At 44.8% G+C, this 15,266-nt stretch overlaps 1 long non-coding RNA gene across 1 annotated transcript in view; it reads right to left on the reverse strand.

The window, feature by feature from the left end:
- Window positions 1-15,246, reverse strand: part of LOC139764580 (uncharacterized) — a 220,034-nt gene extending 204,788 nt beyond the window's left edge. Inside the window, exon 1 of the long non-coding RNA XR_011716410.1 lies at window positions 14,940-15,246. This is a non-coding gene — a long non-coding RNA (uncharacterized lncRNA). The remainder of the gene's footprint in view (window positions 1-14,939) is intronic.
- Between the last annotated feature and the right edge of the window lie 20 nt (window positions 15,247-15,266).

The raw sequence follows: 15,266 nt of genomic DNA on the forward strand, positions 1-15,266 counted from the left end.
GAACCCCTGAAGCACAACGGTACGAACCCCTGAAGCACAACGGTACGAACCCCTGAAGCACAACGGTACGAACCCCTGAAGCACGACGGTACGTACCCCCGAGCACGACGGTACGAACCCCTGAGGCACGATGGTATTACCCAAATTTCTTCGCTCAACCTGTCAACTGTTGTTGCGGAGGGAGGGATGGAGCCCCTGAAGAGGAAAATCTTTACTCTGATCCCGTAGGATCGGCTCTACCGACACGGCCAACGACTCCCCCCCCCCCCAATCAATTCACCGACTCCCCCAAAGAGAGAGAATACTATGGAAGGGAACACGCCTCTCCTCTCGTCGCCTCGGTCTTGTACTCATTCTCGCACTGAACATGGATAGTCCTCGCAACCCGAGCCTGTAGAACATGGCAGAATGAGGAATACAGTAACCACGTCCAATTCATCCGTACCAAAAAAAAAAAAGAAATGCAATATCTACCCATATGTCTTTCTATACGTCCCTGGCGTCCTACTAACTATTCGACATCCAAAAACACCACAATTCACCCCTCAGCAAAACCTCATACACATTGAGGTCATATCCATACCCTCCACTTTATCTCAAAAACTTCACATACATAAAATCATAAAAAAAAACCTGCTCCTCGAAAACTGGTGATGTTGTACAGCTGCCACAATTACCTGTTCCATATCTAGGTGTTCATATGGAGTAACTGCTCATATATCTGGGGGACTCTGGGCGAGATCCTCTTCCAAAGAGACACCAACACCTTACTGCCTCATCAACTCTCCTCGTGTTTGTTTCCCTCTCTCCGTTCTACGAGCGCCACTTGAGCCAATGCTCTCTTGAGCATGTCTTATGACCTCTTGACACGGAAAAGCAGCCCGTATCTGGCCGCTGCTTCCCGCAGCTTCGGTGTGGAGACCAGTCACTCGAGGACTGACCGTTATCATCCAACTTTCTCTCCCAGTACAGCGCCGTGGCGCAACTCTCCCCTTCACGCCGTCTTTTGTCTCTCGCTCCTCCCGTGACCTTTCCGCCTTTAAGAGCCGGATTTACAGACAGCCGAGGAATTCAAATTAAATTCTTCCTGCCGTCCTATTGTTCCGCTCATTCCTAATTATCTGACCTTTCACCCAAGGTGACCATGACTGGCAAATGCTCCTGCCTTGATATGCAAGGCTTCTGTTAAGATCTCTCTCTCTCTCTCTCTCTCTCTCTCTCTCTCTCTCTCTCTCTCTCTCTCTCTCTCTCTCTCTCGAACAAAAAAAAAAATCAAATCGAAGTAATCTGACACCTATAGGCGACACCAAAGAACCATTGTTCACGACAGAGAAGCAGTGTTATTCAATGAGGCATGTTTCGTACTATTGAAAACTAATTAACAATAATATGTATTACGTAACTTGACAATAGTATAAGACCAATGATTAAGTATCATACTAAGTATGAAACAATAGTATAGTATAATAGCTGTGTATTTCATAATCCAATGAGGCATGTTTCGTATTATAGAAAACAAATTAACAATAATATGTATTACGTAACTGATAATAGTATAAGACCAATGATTATCATACTAAGTATGAAACAATAGTATAGTATAATAGTTGTGTATTTCATGATTCACATTAGAATAATACAAGTAATGATGTAATATATATTAACAACTATAAAACAACAGTAGAAGACCAATACCTTTCGTATAACCACAAGATATCAAATAATGTTATAGGACTCCGAGCTGTGTGTATCATAAAGTCGACGGCTCTTAAACGTGTATACATAATCAACCATCGACAACAGCTTTGGCCAAATTGAGCCAAAAAAAATTAAAGAATTAAAATTCATAATGTATATACTATCATTATCAATGATGGTGGTAAAATAATTATCATTACGAACATTCATTATCCAACGCCTATAATCAACGTATTTGTCTTTAGAATGACCCATGGTGTTGTTGTTGTTGTTGTTGTTGTTGTTTGTTGTTTGTTCATGGTTTACAGTGTCGATAATAAACACTGGGTGTGTGTGTGTGTGTGTGTGTGTGTGTGTGTGTGTGTTCCTTTCTTGGCTGCGCTACCCCACATGTGTATCTATAATGCATGTGATCAATAACAGGGCTGAAATATAGCACTGTAGTCCCCAGATCCGACACATTGGGGCTCTTGGGCAACGTCATCCACAACAAGGCTATCAAGAAGGTCATCCACAAGGTCATCAGAGAGAGAGAGAGAGAGAGAGAGAGAGAGAGAGAGAGAGAGAGAGAGAGAGAGAGGTCATCTTAAATAAGGTCACCACCAATCAGGTCATCATCAACACCGATAGCCAAAGAGGACTTCAAGGTTACCATAAGGTCAGTAAAAGAGGTCATCAACAAGGTCGCCAGCAAGGTCATCCGCGAGGTCAGTAACAGGGTCATCCACAAGGTCATCCACAAAGATAACCTCCAGGGGTCATCAACAGGTTCATGAAGAAAGGACAACACTGTTGACACAAGACTTACTAAAGCGTGGACGCTGTTTACGTACGAGGCTCGTCTGACGCACGAACCTGCTGACGAAGAGAGAGACACCCAAACGCGTAAAAACTTGACTGGCGAAGAAAGACTCTGACGCACGAATACTATTGCTGCTAGACGAATGACTCGATAACGCACGCAACCTGCTAACGAATGTCGCACACACGAGACAGACAAGGCCCCCGTGGCTGTCGAATCTGAAGTCCCACTGGCCCCAGACACACACACACACACACACACACACACACACACAAAGGGCAAGAGCCAAAGGAACGAACTGACTTCAGGCAGTGTAATGTTTCCCCACATCGATTTGCCCAAGAGAGAGGAAACGAGTTATCGATCAACGGCAGCGGTGGGTGAAAGGGAGGAGGAGGAGGAGGAGGAGGAGGAGGGTTTGGTCCCAACACCCACATGCGGGGGAGATGTGGGAAGAGGGCACTGGGCTTATCATTTGCTCCGTCACACTCCCTGGGGTGCCCTAACTCCCAGCTACACACACTTGTATACGCATGCATCATACACCCCCACGGGGAGGGAGAGAGAGGGAACTGAGTCTCCCCAGACTCACTCACTCACAACACCCCCAACGGGGGGAGAGAACGGAGTCTCCTCTCCCACACTCACTCACAACACCCCAAACTGGGGAGGGGAGAGAGAGAGAACAGAGTTTCCGCTGCCCCTACACACTCCCATCTCCAACCGTAATGAAGTGTAAACACACCCGACAGTGACCCTTTCTATAACACAAACAGAACCCTAACTTTCATGACCACATATCCGTAACTTTACAAAAAAAAGTTCTTGCATAAAGGGTCCCTAACCTAAACCAAAACACAGCTTACAAAAATCACCCTCTCAATAGACGAAGTAACGCCACCCCAGAGCAAGTTAACTCCAGACGCACGACGATAAAACAAGAGAATCATAAACGTCATAAAACATGTTCCAGGAAGGGGGTTGTATAGACATAAGCTAAACACCACCTGGCAGAAGAGTGGGACGTTTAGAGTGTTCAATGCCTCCATGAACAGCTTCAACGAACATCACCACCACGAAACCACTGGCAAAACGAGACAAATGACGAACTAAAATATATATATATATATATATATATATATATATATATATATATATATATATATATATATATATAATAACTGACTGACGCTGATACAGGGTAATACGATTTACATGAAAATAAAGCAGAGTGAAAACGCTTCCTTGTCTTGTAAATTACGAACAAGCAACGACTACTGTGGGAATTAAAAGGAATCTAAAATCACTGAGGATATAGCTTTCTACATAAGGTATTCTGGCGATTACTCTGACCCCTTGAGCACAAAGACATGACCCTCTAACACGAAGGCACGACCCACACGCCCGACGGTACGACCCTTGAGTACGACGGCACGGTACCTGAACACGACAAGCACGACCCTTAAATACAATGCACGACCCTTGAATACGACGGCACGGTACCTGAACACGACAAGCACGACCCTTAAACACAATGCACGACCCTTGAATACGACGGCACGGTACCTGAACACGACAAGCACGACCCTTAAATACAATGCACGACCCTTGAATACGACGGCACGGTACCTGAACACGACAAGCACGACCCTTAATTACAATGCACGACCCTTGAATACGACGGCACGGTACCTGAACACGACAAGCACGACCCTTAAATACAATGCACGACCCTTGAATACGACGGCACGGTACCTGAACACGACAAGCACGACCCTTAATTACAATGCACGACCCTTGAATACGACGGCACGGTACCTGAACACGACAAGCACGACCCTTAATTACAATGCACGACCCTTGAATACGACGGCACGGTACTGAACACGACAAGCACGACCCTTGAATACGACGGCACGGTACCTGAACACGACAAGCACGACCCTTGAATACGACGGCACGGTACTGAACACGACAAGCACGACCTTAAATACAATGCACGACCCTTGAATACGACGGCACGGTACCTGAACACGACAAGCACGACCTTAAATACAATGCACGACCCTTGAATACGACGGCACGGTACCTGAACACGACAAGCACGACCTTAAATACAATGCACGACCTTGAATACGACGGCACGGTACTGAACACGACAAGCACGACCCTTAAATACAATGCACGACCCTTGAATACGACGGCACGGTACCTGAACACGACAAGCACGACCTTAAATACAATGCACGACCCTTGAATACGACGGCACGGTACCTGAACACGACAAGCACGACCTTAAATACAATGCACGACCCTTGAATACGACGGCACGGTACCTGAACACGACAAGCACGACCCTTAAATACAATGCACGACCCTTGAATACGACGGCACGGTACCTGAACACGACAAGCACGACCCTTAATTACAATGCACGACCTTGAATACGACGGCACGGTACCTGAACACGACAAGCACGACCTTAAATACAATGCACGACCCTTGAATACGACGGCACGGTACCTGAACACGACAAGCACGACCCTTAAATACAATGCACGACCCTTGAATACGACGGCACGGTACTGAACACGACAAGCACGACCCTTAAATACAATGCACGACCTTGAATACGACGGCACGGTACCTGAACACGACAAGCACGACCTTAAATACAATGCACGACCCTTGAATACGACGGCACGGTACCTGAACACGACAAGCACGACCTTAAATACAATGCACGACCCTTGAATACGACGGCACGGTACCTGAACACGACAAGCACGACCTTAAATACAATGCACGACCTTGAATACGACGGCACGGTACCTGAACACGACAAGCACGACCCTTAAATACAATGCACGACCCTTGAATACGACGGCACGGTACTGAACACGACAAGCACGACCTTAAATACAATGCACGACCCTTGAATACGACGGCACGGTACCTGAACACGACAAGCACGACCTTAAATACAATGCACGACCCTTGAATACGACGGCACGGTACCTGAACACGACAAGCACGACCTTAAATACAATGCACGACCCTTGAATACGACGGCACGGTACTGAACACGACAAGCACGACCTTAAATACAATGCACGACCTTGAATACGACGGCACGGTACCTGAACACGACAAGCACGACCTTAAATACAATGCACGACCCTTGAATACGACGGCACGGTACTGAACACGACAAGCACGACCTTAAATACAATGCACGACCCTTGAATACGACGGCACGGTACTGAACACGACAAGCACGACCCTTAAATACAATGCACGACCCTTGAATACGACGGCACGGTACTGAACACGACAAGCACGACCTTAAATACAATGCACGACCCTTGAATACGACGGCACGGTACCTGAACACGACAAGCACGACCTTAAATACAATGCACGACCTTGAATACGACGGCACGGTACCTGAACACGACAAGCACGACCTTAAATACAATGCACGACCCTTGAATACGACGGCACGGTACTGAACACGACAAGCACGACCCTTAAATACAATGCACGACCCTTGAATACGACGGCACGGTACCTGAACACGACAAGCACGACCTTAAATACAATGCACGACCCTTGAATACGACGGCACGGTACCTGAACACGACAAGCACGACCCTTAAATACAATGCACGACCCTTGAATACGACGGCACGGTACCTGAACACGACAAGCACGACCCTTAAATACAATGCACGACCCTTGAATACGACGGCACGGTACCTGAACACGACAAGCACGACCTTAAATACAATGCACGACCCTTGAATACGACGGCACGGTACCTGAACACGACAAGCACGACCTTAAATACAATGCACGACCCTTGAATACGACGGCACGGTACTGAACACGACAAGCACGACCCTTAAATACAATGCACGACCCTTGAATACGACGGCACGGTACTGAACACGACAAGCACGACCTTAAATACAATGCACGACCCTTGAATACGACGGCACGGTACCTGAACACGACAAGCACGACCCTTGAATACGACGGCACGGTACCTGAACACGACAAGCACGACCTTAAATACAATGCACGACCTTGAATACGACGGCACGGTACCTGAACACGACAAGCACGACCCTTGAATACGACGGCACGGTACCTGAACACGACAAGCACGACCCTTGAATACGACGGCACGGTACCTGAACACGACAAGCACGACCCTTGAATACGACGGCACGGTACCTGAACACGACAAGCACGACCCTTAATTACAATGCACGACCTTGAATACGACGGCACGGTACCTGAACACGACAAGCACGACCTTAAATACAATGCACGACCCTTGAATACGACGGCACGGTACTGAACACGACAAGCACGACCCTTAAATACAATGCACGACCTTGAATACGACGGCACGGTACCTGAACACGACAAGCACGACCCTTAAATACAATGCACGACCTTGAATACGACGGCACGGTACTGAACACGACAAGCACGACCTTAAATACAATGCACGACCCTTGAATACGACGGCACGGTACCTGAACACGACAAGCACGACCTTAAATACAATGCACGACCCTTGAATACGACGGCACGGTACTGAACACGACAAGCACGACCCTTAAATACAATGCACGACCCTTGAATACGACGGCACGGTACCTGAACACGACAAGCACGACCCTTAATTACAATGCACGACCCTTGAATACGACGGCACGGTACTGAACACGACAAGCACGACCTTAAATACAATGCACGACCCTTGAATACGACGGCACGGTACCTGAACACGACAAGCACGACCCTTAAATACAATGCACGACCTTGAATACGACGGCACGGTACTGAACACGACAAGCACGACCTTAAATACAATGCACGACCCTTGAATACGACGGCACGGTACCTGAACACGACAAGCACGACCCTTGAATACGACGGCACGGTACCTGAACACGACAAGCACGACCCTTAAATACAATGCACGACCCTTGAATACGACGGCACGGTACCTGAACACGACAAGCACGACCTTAAATACAATGCACGACCCTTGAATACGACGGCACGGTACTACAGCTGATGCTGCTGCTGGAAATAACAGTTGCTGCTGCTGCTGTTGGAAATAACAGTTGCTGATGGCTGCTGTTGGAAATAAGTTGCTGATGCTGCTGTTGGAAATAGCCGTTGCTGATGCTGTTGAAAATAGCTGATGTTGCTCTTGCTGTTGGAAATAACTTGTTGCTATGTTGTTGGACACGACAACTATATGTCACTTTTATATGTACGACCCCGACACATAAAACGTAAAAGGAACAATACCTAAAAAGACGGCTAAACACCAGTGTTTACATAGGCTTCCCGTAAGTTGCTTGGCAAGTGGTGGTGTTGGGTGATGGCTGCCCGCCCGGCATGTCATTGTACAGTTAACACTCTTGCCCTCCGTCACACCAGCTATATATCCTCCCGTCACCACACAGCTTCTTCACCTTACCATACATCCGTCACCCATCCTCCTCTCCTCACCACACATCCCAACAACTCTTGTCACACAATCCAACATCCCTAATCACTCTTAACCCAAAGCCAGTCCTAGATATTCATCCTTGTCTTGGGGGTGGTCGATAAATGGGTACCTGGCTTAAAGCTAGCGAGTGTATACGTGTACATACATTAGAGTAAATATATGGTACATACATGAAAGGTTAAGAGTCGTGGAAACGTGAATGTGAAACAGTAATCACACACATACATCATCCAATACCATTAGTTGGACCAGCATTTCCATCGGTGTCCACTTATCGAAGACTGCCATGTGTGATTACAGTCGATCAAATTGCCAGCAACATTCTCTGGCTTCAGGGGGAGAAAACCTCCCAGAGACCGACGTTCTTTCGGGCCGTGTTTACGTAAATTCAAGTTCGCCATCTTGGGCCGATGATCATGTTGACGTACCATTCCTACGCGCGCCTGGCCAATCAGGACGCGCCGTTAGAAAACGAAGTTGTGATGGGCCTCGGCCGCCACCGACACAGCTGGTGCTCCGAACGCCGCCACCGTGGCTGTGAATTCAACCGACGAACCAATTTCCGTTTGGGGAGGAAAGTCTCCCCCCCGCGGCTTCCACTGCCCAACAAAAGGTATGGGGGGGGTTGGAAAAAAAAAAAAAAAAGTCTTTTGATTTGAATGGGTAATGGAATTCCCATTTCAAAAGGCGATAGAAGTTGTCCAAACTATAAAATAGATCTTAAAACTGAATGTATCAATACATTATCTGACTTGGGGGGGGGGGAAAAATAGACTGGTCCCTAAAGAAAGATGCCTATCTTAACTTTAATCGCTGGAAAGGAGACATTAAAGTCTGTAATATTTTTTGTTTCAAAATATTTGAAGATGTTAGTACGTGAATTTGTCACAATTCCCAACCTGGCCAGCCATATATACCCAAAGGTCGAACTGTCGTACCGTAGTGCTCTTGGGTCGTGCTGTCGTGCTCAAGGGTTGCACTGTCGTGCTCACGAGGCTGTACTTTTAAATCATAAAAGTTGACGTATGATCATGAAACGAATGGCTTGCCGCTATGATCATAAAGGCAGAGACATTATCATCCATAATACATCTAAATACTCAGCGCAAGGCAACCGAACCCTAACTAACAAGACGTATTCAAACCATTCAAAACACTAAACGAACACTGAAATTCACCGGACCCATCCGGTTTCAAGCTAATCCAGGACGAAAGCAATGTGCCGAAGATTTTCTTTAAGTCTCCACGAAAAACGTCTTTATTCTTGTAATACAACGCGTGGTTTTATTTACAACCCTAAGGTTTAGCAAGTCTAGACTAAGCAATACTCTACGGTACAAAATCATACATCAGACATCATACACATGGATGCTTTGTGTGTATATTATCGTCATTGACATAATGTATTATCATTCACATGCGGATCTAGCAAATGTGGACCCTCACGTACATAAGCCACTGCTCATTATATCATAATACAACGCCGACCCCTCGACCAGAGGCGAGTGTTGAATATACCGCCTTTCGGCCCCGCAAAATGCTCAGACAATTCTACCAATATAACAGTCATTGTACCAAACACTCCAGCAACATGGGCGAATTTCCCTCGCACGTCGGCGTCGACTCAGCGAGCCTATAGACTGACGGAGGGAAATACAGACAGGCTGCAGCATTACCCCTCCTCCCACGACTTGCTAGGCTAAGAAAGCAAAGGCCCCTTCCAAACACGCACAACATCAACTCACACCAGAAGTTCAAGAGGAACCTACCAGTTTAGAGCTCATTCTCTCCATACTGTACGAAGGCACCTACATATAAGTAATTAAGCACACACACATTCACACTTCGTCCTTGCCGTCCCCCCTAGCCTTGGGTACGCCACCGCGTGACCTGCCTGTAGTAATCGCGTCCCTGGATGCGCGCGTGACTTGCGAAGCCTCGCTCCGATTACATCTCGCGGCCAGACACCTCCTCCATTATCGCCTGAGGAGCTAAGTTACCTACAGCTCGCCTTCATTCCTCCTCCCGAGTACTACTTGTAGCCTTCTCCAGCACCAGCTTCCTCACTAACTACAGGTCGTGCATTCTCCTCACCACAGTCGTCCATGGCACTTACGTACGCTCTTCACACCAAAAGATCTTTCGAACCTCTTGAGCCAATTCAAAGGCCGGGGCCATCATATCTCCCTAAGGGTCGTAAACTCGTGCTCAAGGGCCGTCCCGTCATGCTGGGGAGATTAACACCGCCCTCGTCAGTCATCAATTCGTATATGCTATATCTACACCGATGAATCATCGAAGGAAATCTTCCCCGTCGTCAGCAACATTACGCATGCGTTAAGCCATGACAACACCGACGATTGGTCTACATTTGCCATCTGATCGAAACATGAGAGGATTCTTCAACAAAGTGTACAAAATGGAATGTTCTACAATCATGCGATACAAAACGAACAACTCCCTGGACAATCGACCGATAAAGAGCTGATTCCATCATTATTTACACTCAAACTTCATATCTTTCCCCCAAAAAATTTATATATACACTATATTTTGTATTGCGGGAAAAAAGACCATCTTTTTATATCAACAAAATCACATCGACCACACTCATCTTCATCTCAAGAGCGTACCAGACGGAGACGCACTTTTGATTTCAATATACGAACCGCCCTACCATCGAACCTCACTGAGCATAGGAACAGCACACCACACTGGTCCCAGACCGATTTCTAGGGGTGGAAGACAAACGAAACCATTGTAAGGTATAATATGGAAAGTAAGGTCCCCGACAGGTGTGTACGGGTAGAGAAATCCTCCAAAACCACCTTAAGGTATGGGTTACCCAAGGTAAGGTAAGGTAAGGTAAGGTAAGGTCAGAGCCCGAGTTGCAGAGGGGGAGGAAGACTTCCGAAATCATCGTTCTACAGAATTTAGGTAAAGTACGGTCCTTGTCTGAGCTACGAGTGGTAGCAGGCCACTGGATAAAAAAAAATAGATAACACGAACGTTAGATCGAATGGTACAAATAGGATCAAATGACGAAAAAAAGGAAGAACGGAGGATACAAAATAATGCGCCGAAGGAGTAGCTAAACAAAATCACAACTCATGAACAAAACAATGACGGTAAAACTATGGAATAAGTAAAAGCAGAATAAATAACATACGAAAGAGAATAATAGAAACCCCGTTAGAAACTTGAGGAAACTGGTGACAAGAAATGTAACGCGTCTCATCTGCCAATATAGACATAAGTCGTATAAAACTTAGCGAGGGGAAAAAAAAAAAAAACTGAACAGCCCGCAAACAAACTCAAAAAGAGATATTGAGGAACAGATTCCCTAATCAGAACCTAAACAAGAGTACCAGAATATGAAGGAAACGTGGCACAAGTGAGGTGCATGTTGTTAAAGATTACCATATACCAACAGAACAACAACAATCTTGAAATCATGTTGTAAAAGTGTTGAAAGTAAGCTTAGTTACTAAGAAATAAGCTTAGTTACTAAAACAGACGCTGAAACTCAAGAAATTTGCATTTACATTCAAGGATTCTTTGGACCTTGTCTTGATAAGCCTGAACACTTAATTCTAAATGAAATCCTTCTATATTCAACTGGCCGTACTTCACCCGAGAAACATGGATTGCAAACATATATTCCAGGCGATTCCGCCTGGAAGTAAGTAGTAAGGAAAGAGAAACAAAGTAAGGAACGACAGAAACAAAATATGAAACTTAAGCTTAAGACTCCTTCATATTCGCTTTTGGTCAACAGGAGTTATAGCAAAAAGCTACCTAGTATGTGTGTGTGTGTGTGTGTGTGTCACAAGGTGTATGCATATGCAAATACACCACGTAATCTTTTTCTTTTACCGAGTAGCATGAACGCATGTCGTGTCGCCTTCTAATTATTAACTCAACTGTGTAATATACCATATCACCTTTGCCAAATGCACAATGGAAGCCGACACCGAGTCGAGCCCCTGGCCTCTTACTAGACAAGAAATGTACACCGAACTTCCAATACTCCTAAAGTTACTTGTAAAAGCCATATACTCTGAAACAATGTGGATATTTTCCCCAGCATTAACAGAAAAGGTGTCGACAGAATGTGAACGAGACCAACGCTCGTATATACCAGGCTTAAAAAATATGTCTTCAGGCAACCCGTGAATGCTAGGATTCAGCGATCCATGAAATGAGGCCACTTGCACCATAAATCCGAGGAGAAAAAAAAAAGGGGGGACGAACGGGAGGGGGAGAGTTGACATCCACGATCAACTGATACAAGGAGGGAAGAGGAGATGGGTGGTTGGTAATGTTTTTGTACACCTTCTCTCTGTTTGCCTACTGCTGGAGGAAGGCGAGAAAAGAACGAGTCTAAGAGAAAGAAAAGTTTTAGAGTAAACATTTATAGACGATAGATGTGCGTTATTTCAAAGTTCTATGGAATCATGTATTAAAAGAAAGATTCTATGATTCATATACATATTTGTCAACAGGAAGCAAATTTTTTTTTTTCATCATAGAAGCATTTATAATAGAAATAGTTTATACAGAGAACATTCGCAGAAATGTGTATGCTAAGAGGAGGCAAAGTTTTAGGGAAGTACGTATTGAAATACTGGCGTGTGCGTTAACAGAAAGCGAAGTGTTGAGCCAATATTTATAAAAGAAATATGTGTTAGTACAAAGCAAAATGTTTCACGGATGAATCAATTGATGAAATGAATGCTGAACCCAGCACAGACTTTACTAGCACCACAAAGACTGCTCACACAATAATAAGCTACAGCATGAATTATGTAAATGAGTTGAAATACTGTGATAATCTCAGATGACATAAAGCAAAATAAGCTGCACAACGTGGAAGCAGTGAAAAAAATACACTGATCCTCATTCTCCACACGTCACTGTTGCGTTCCCACCTTGACATCTGTGTTCAGTTCTGATCCTCCTACTTGAGAAAAGACCAAACTGAGCACAACTGCGAGATACCAAGAATGAGAAACAAATATAATAAGAGCAGTCTAGGATTCTACAGTGCCTCAAAAATTAGATATTTACATCACAAAACCAGTAAAAAATAATCTGGGTTCCACCGACTTGAAACTCAACCACGTAAAGTTTAAATGTTACGCAGTATTATGTAGACCATTAGCTGAAAATGAGGCGATAAAAAAAATACAGTAATAGAAGTAAATCTTATTTATACTTGTGAAAAACAAAATACAGCAAATATAAGATGATTCAGTGACTGATCAGCGAGTGCCGTCGACGAATTCTATCCGTAAGAACAAAAATTCTTATAGTACTGTCTCCAACGTTAACTCAAAGGCCTATCTCCAATTTAAATTCTTTTCTGCTATTTTCCCTTGCCGTCCGTCTGTGGTTGGGAAAGACTGCTTATAAAGTGTAATATTTCTTAACATCTTTAATGCTACGTTCATATTCTGCCTTCAAAGTAGACGCAACTCTAGGAAGACTCTTGAATAGTATTCTTACAGTGTCAAACCGGATAGAATACAAGCTATGGCATAGTCGTATCTAAACTGAGTTCCATAATCACATGCCAAATCGCGCCCTACCAGTGCTCGCGTCTACCGGTTGAGAAACTAGTCTAGCTAGAGGACCTAAGTTCGTTTACCTTTATATAAAAAAAAAAATACATGTAATAAGAACGACCGAAATAGCTTTACAGTCTTGATCTAAGCAGCTATTCTAAAGCTTAAAGAGCACTACTCACTTCACACAATGAGTGGAACACATACACACATACATACTAAAAATACGACAGATAAAAGGCTTGATTTACACACCTCAGATCCTCAGATAAAAAGTTTCGAGGTATTTTTTTTTTATTTGTTTCTGATTTCCTCCACTATCACAAGCCCCTTCGAAAGGACTAAAAGGTTGGTTACGGTTGGGCCTTAGGCCTATCAAGTTGCCAGGGTCATTAATGCCGCCAACAGCAACCGAACATTTTCAACACTTTTTTCTGAACTCGCCATACGTCTCCAGTGCTGTATGGTATGCCTTTGAAGCCTTTCGGGTTGATCAAACTTAAAACACACACACACACACACCCACAGTCAACATAAAATATATAGGTAAACACTACATGAATTTCAGCAATAAATTACACGTCTAGTCAAATGTAATCCCACACGGACGAATACTATGATTTCCATATTTTATTCATCGCTCCACACATAAGCACAAATAACAGGGCTCGAGAAATTACGAGATTCGTGGGTCGCAACACCGGCCTCAGATGCGCCACAGTGTGCAAAGCCATCTCTATCTTCACAACCACCTCGTAATCTTCGTAGATCATTTTTCAACAAATGAGAACCCACATACCCGAAGACAAGGAGAACAGGACGTCGTAAGACAAAGGCTTGTGTCAGGCCGAGACCTGTCGAACATGACATGATCCAAAAAAGAACATAAAAATAATGAAAAACACGCAACGTACCTCCACTTACCTCAACAAGCACTGCCTTCTTTCCTGATCACCTCTGAAGCTTATCAAAACTAACTCACAAAATATTCATACAATATGAAAATGAATGAGCACGCCAGTTTATAAAATCACAAATTCAAAAAGCTACCTTTACTATTTCACGTCAAAACTCATGTGACCTTCCCCATCTGCGTTGGATCATTCCTGTCAAACGAACATATCAAAAAAAAAAATGTCAATCACGTCAATATAATATCCGCTGAGGACATGACACCCACCTCTAGTTTAACTAGTAACCTCGTATATCTCGAATAGGAAACACTGACATCATTAGTGCATTTGACAGGAACCCTCGAACCACAGTAGTGGGTTAAAAACTCACACCGTCAAGTCCATGAGGAAGGTCCATGACACGACGTCAGCGAACTTACCTGAAATCCCAGCTGAGGTATCTGACGACGCTGGTCACACACACACACACACACACACACGTTCACTTTCAACTCGCCCAAACTTCTTTCGGTTCAGAATCTCGTGAATTTACATCTCAGGAAACGGATGCCACTGGTCTGCGCAACTCTGCCTTCTCTCCGACACTGCACACTGAGATTATCACCTCCCCGCTGGGGTAACCTCATTAAACACTGGACTCTTCTTTTTTTTTTAAGAGGAAAACGTAAGAGACAAACTCCCGCGCTCAAGCACCACAACACAACAGACGACGCTGCTCGGCCGTCGTCTGCTACCACACTCGCGCC

The sequence above is a fragment of the Panulirus ornatus genome, chromosome 50 (genome assembly GCF_036320965.1).
Source record: "Panulirus ornatus isolate Po-2019 chromosome 50, ASM3632096v1, whole genome shotgun sequence".
Classification (NCBI taxonomy): domain Eukaryota; kingdom Metazoa; phylum Arthropoda; class Malacostraca; order Decapoda; family Palinuridae; genus Panulirus; species Panulirus ornatus.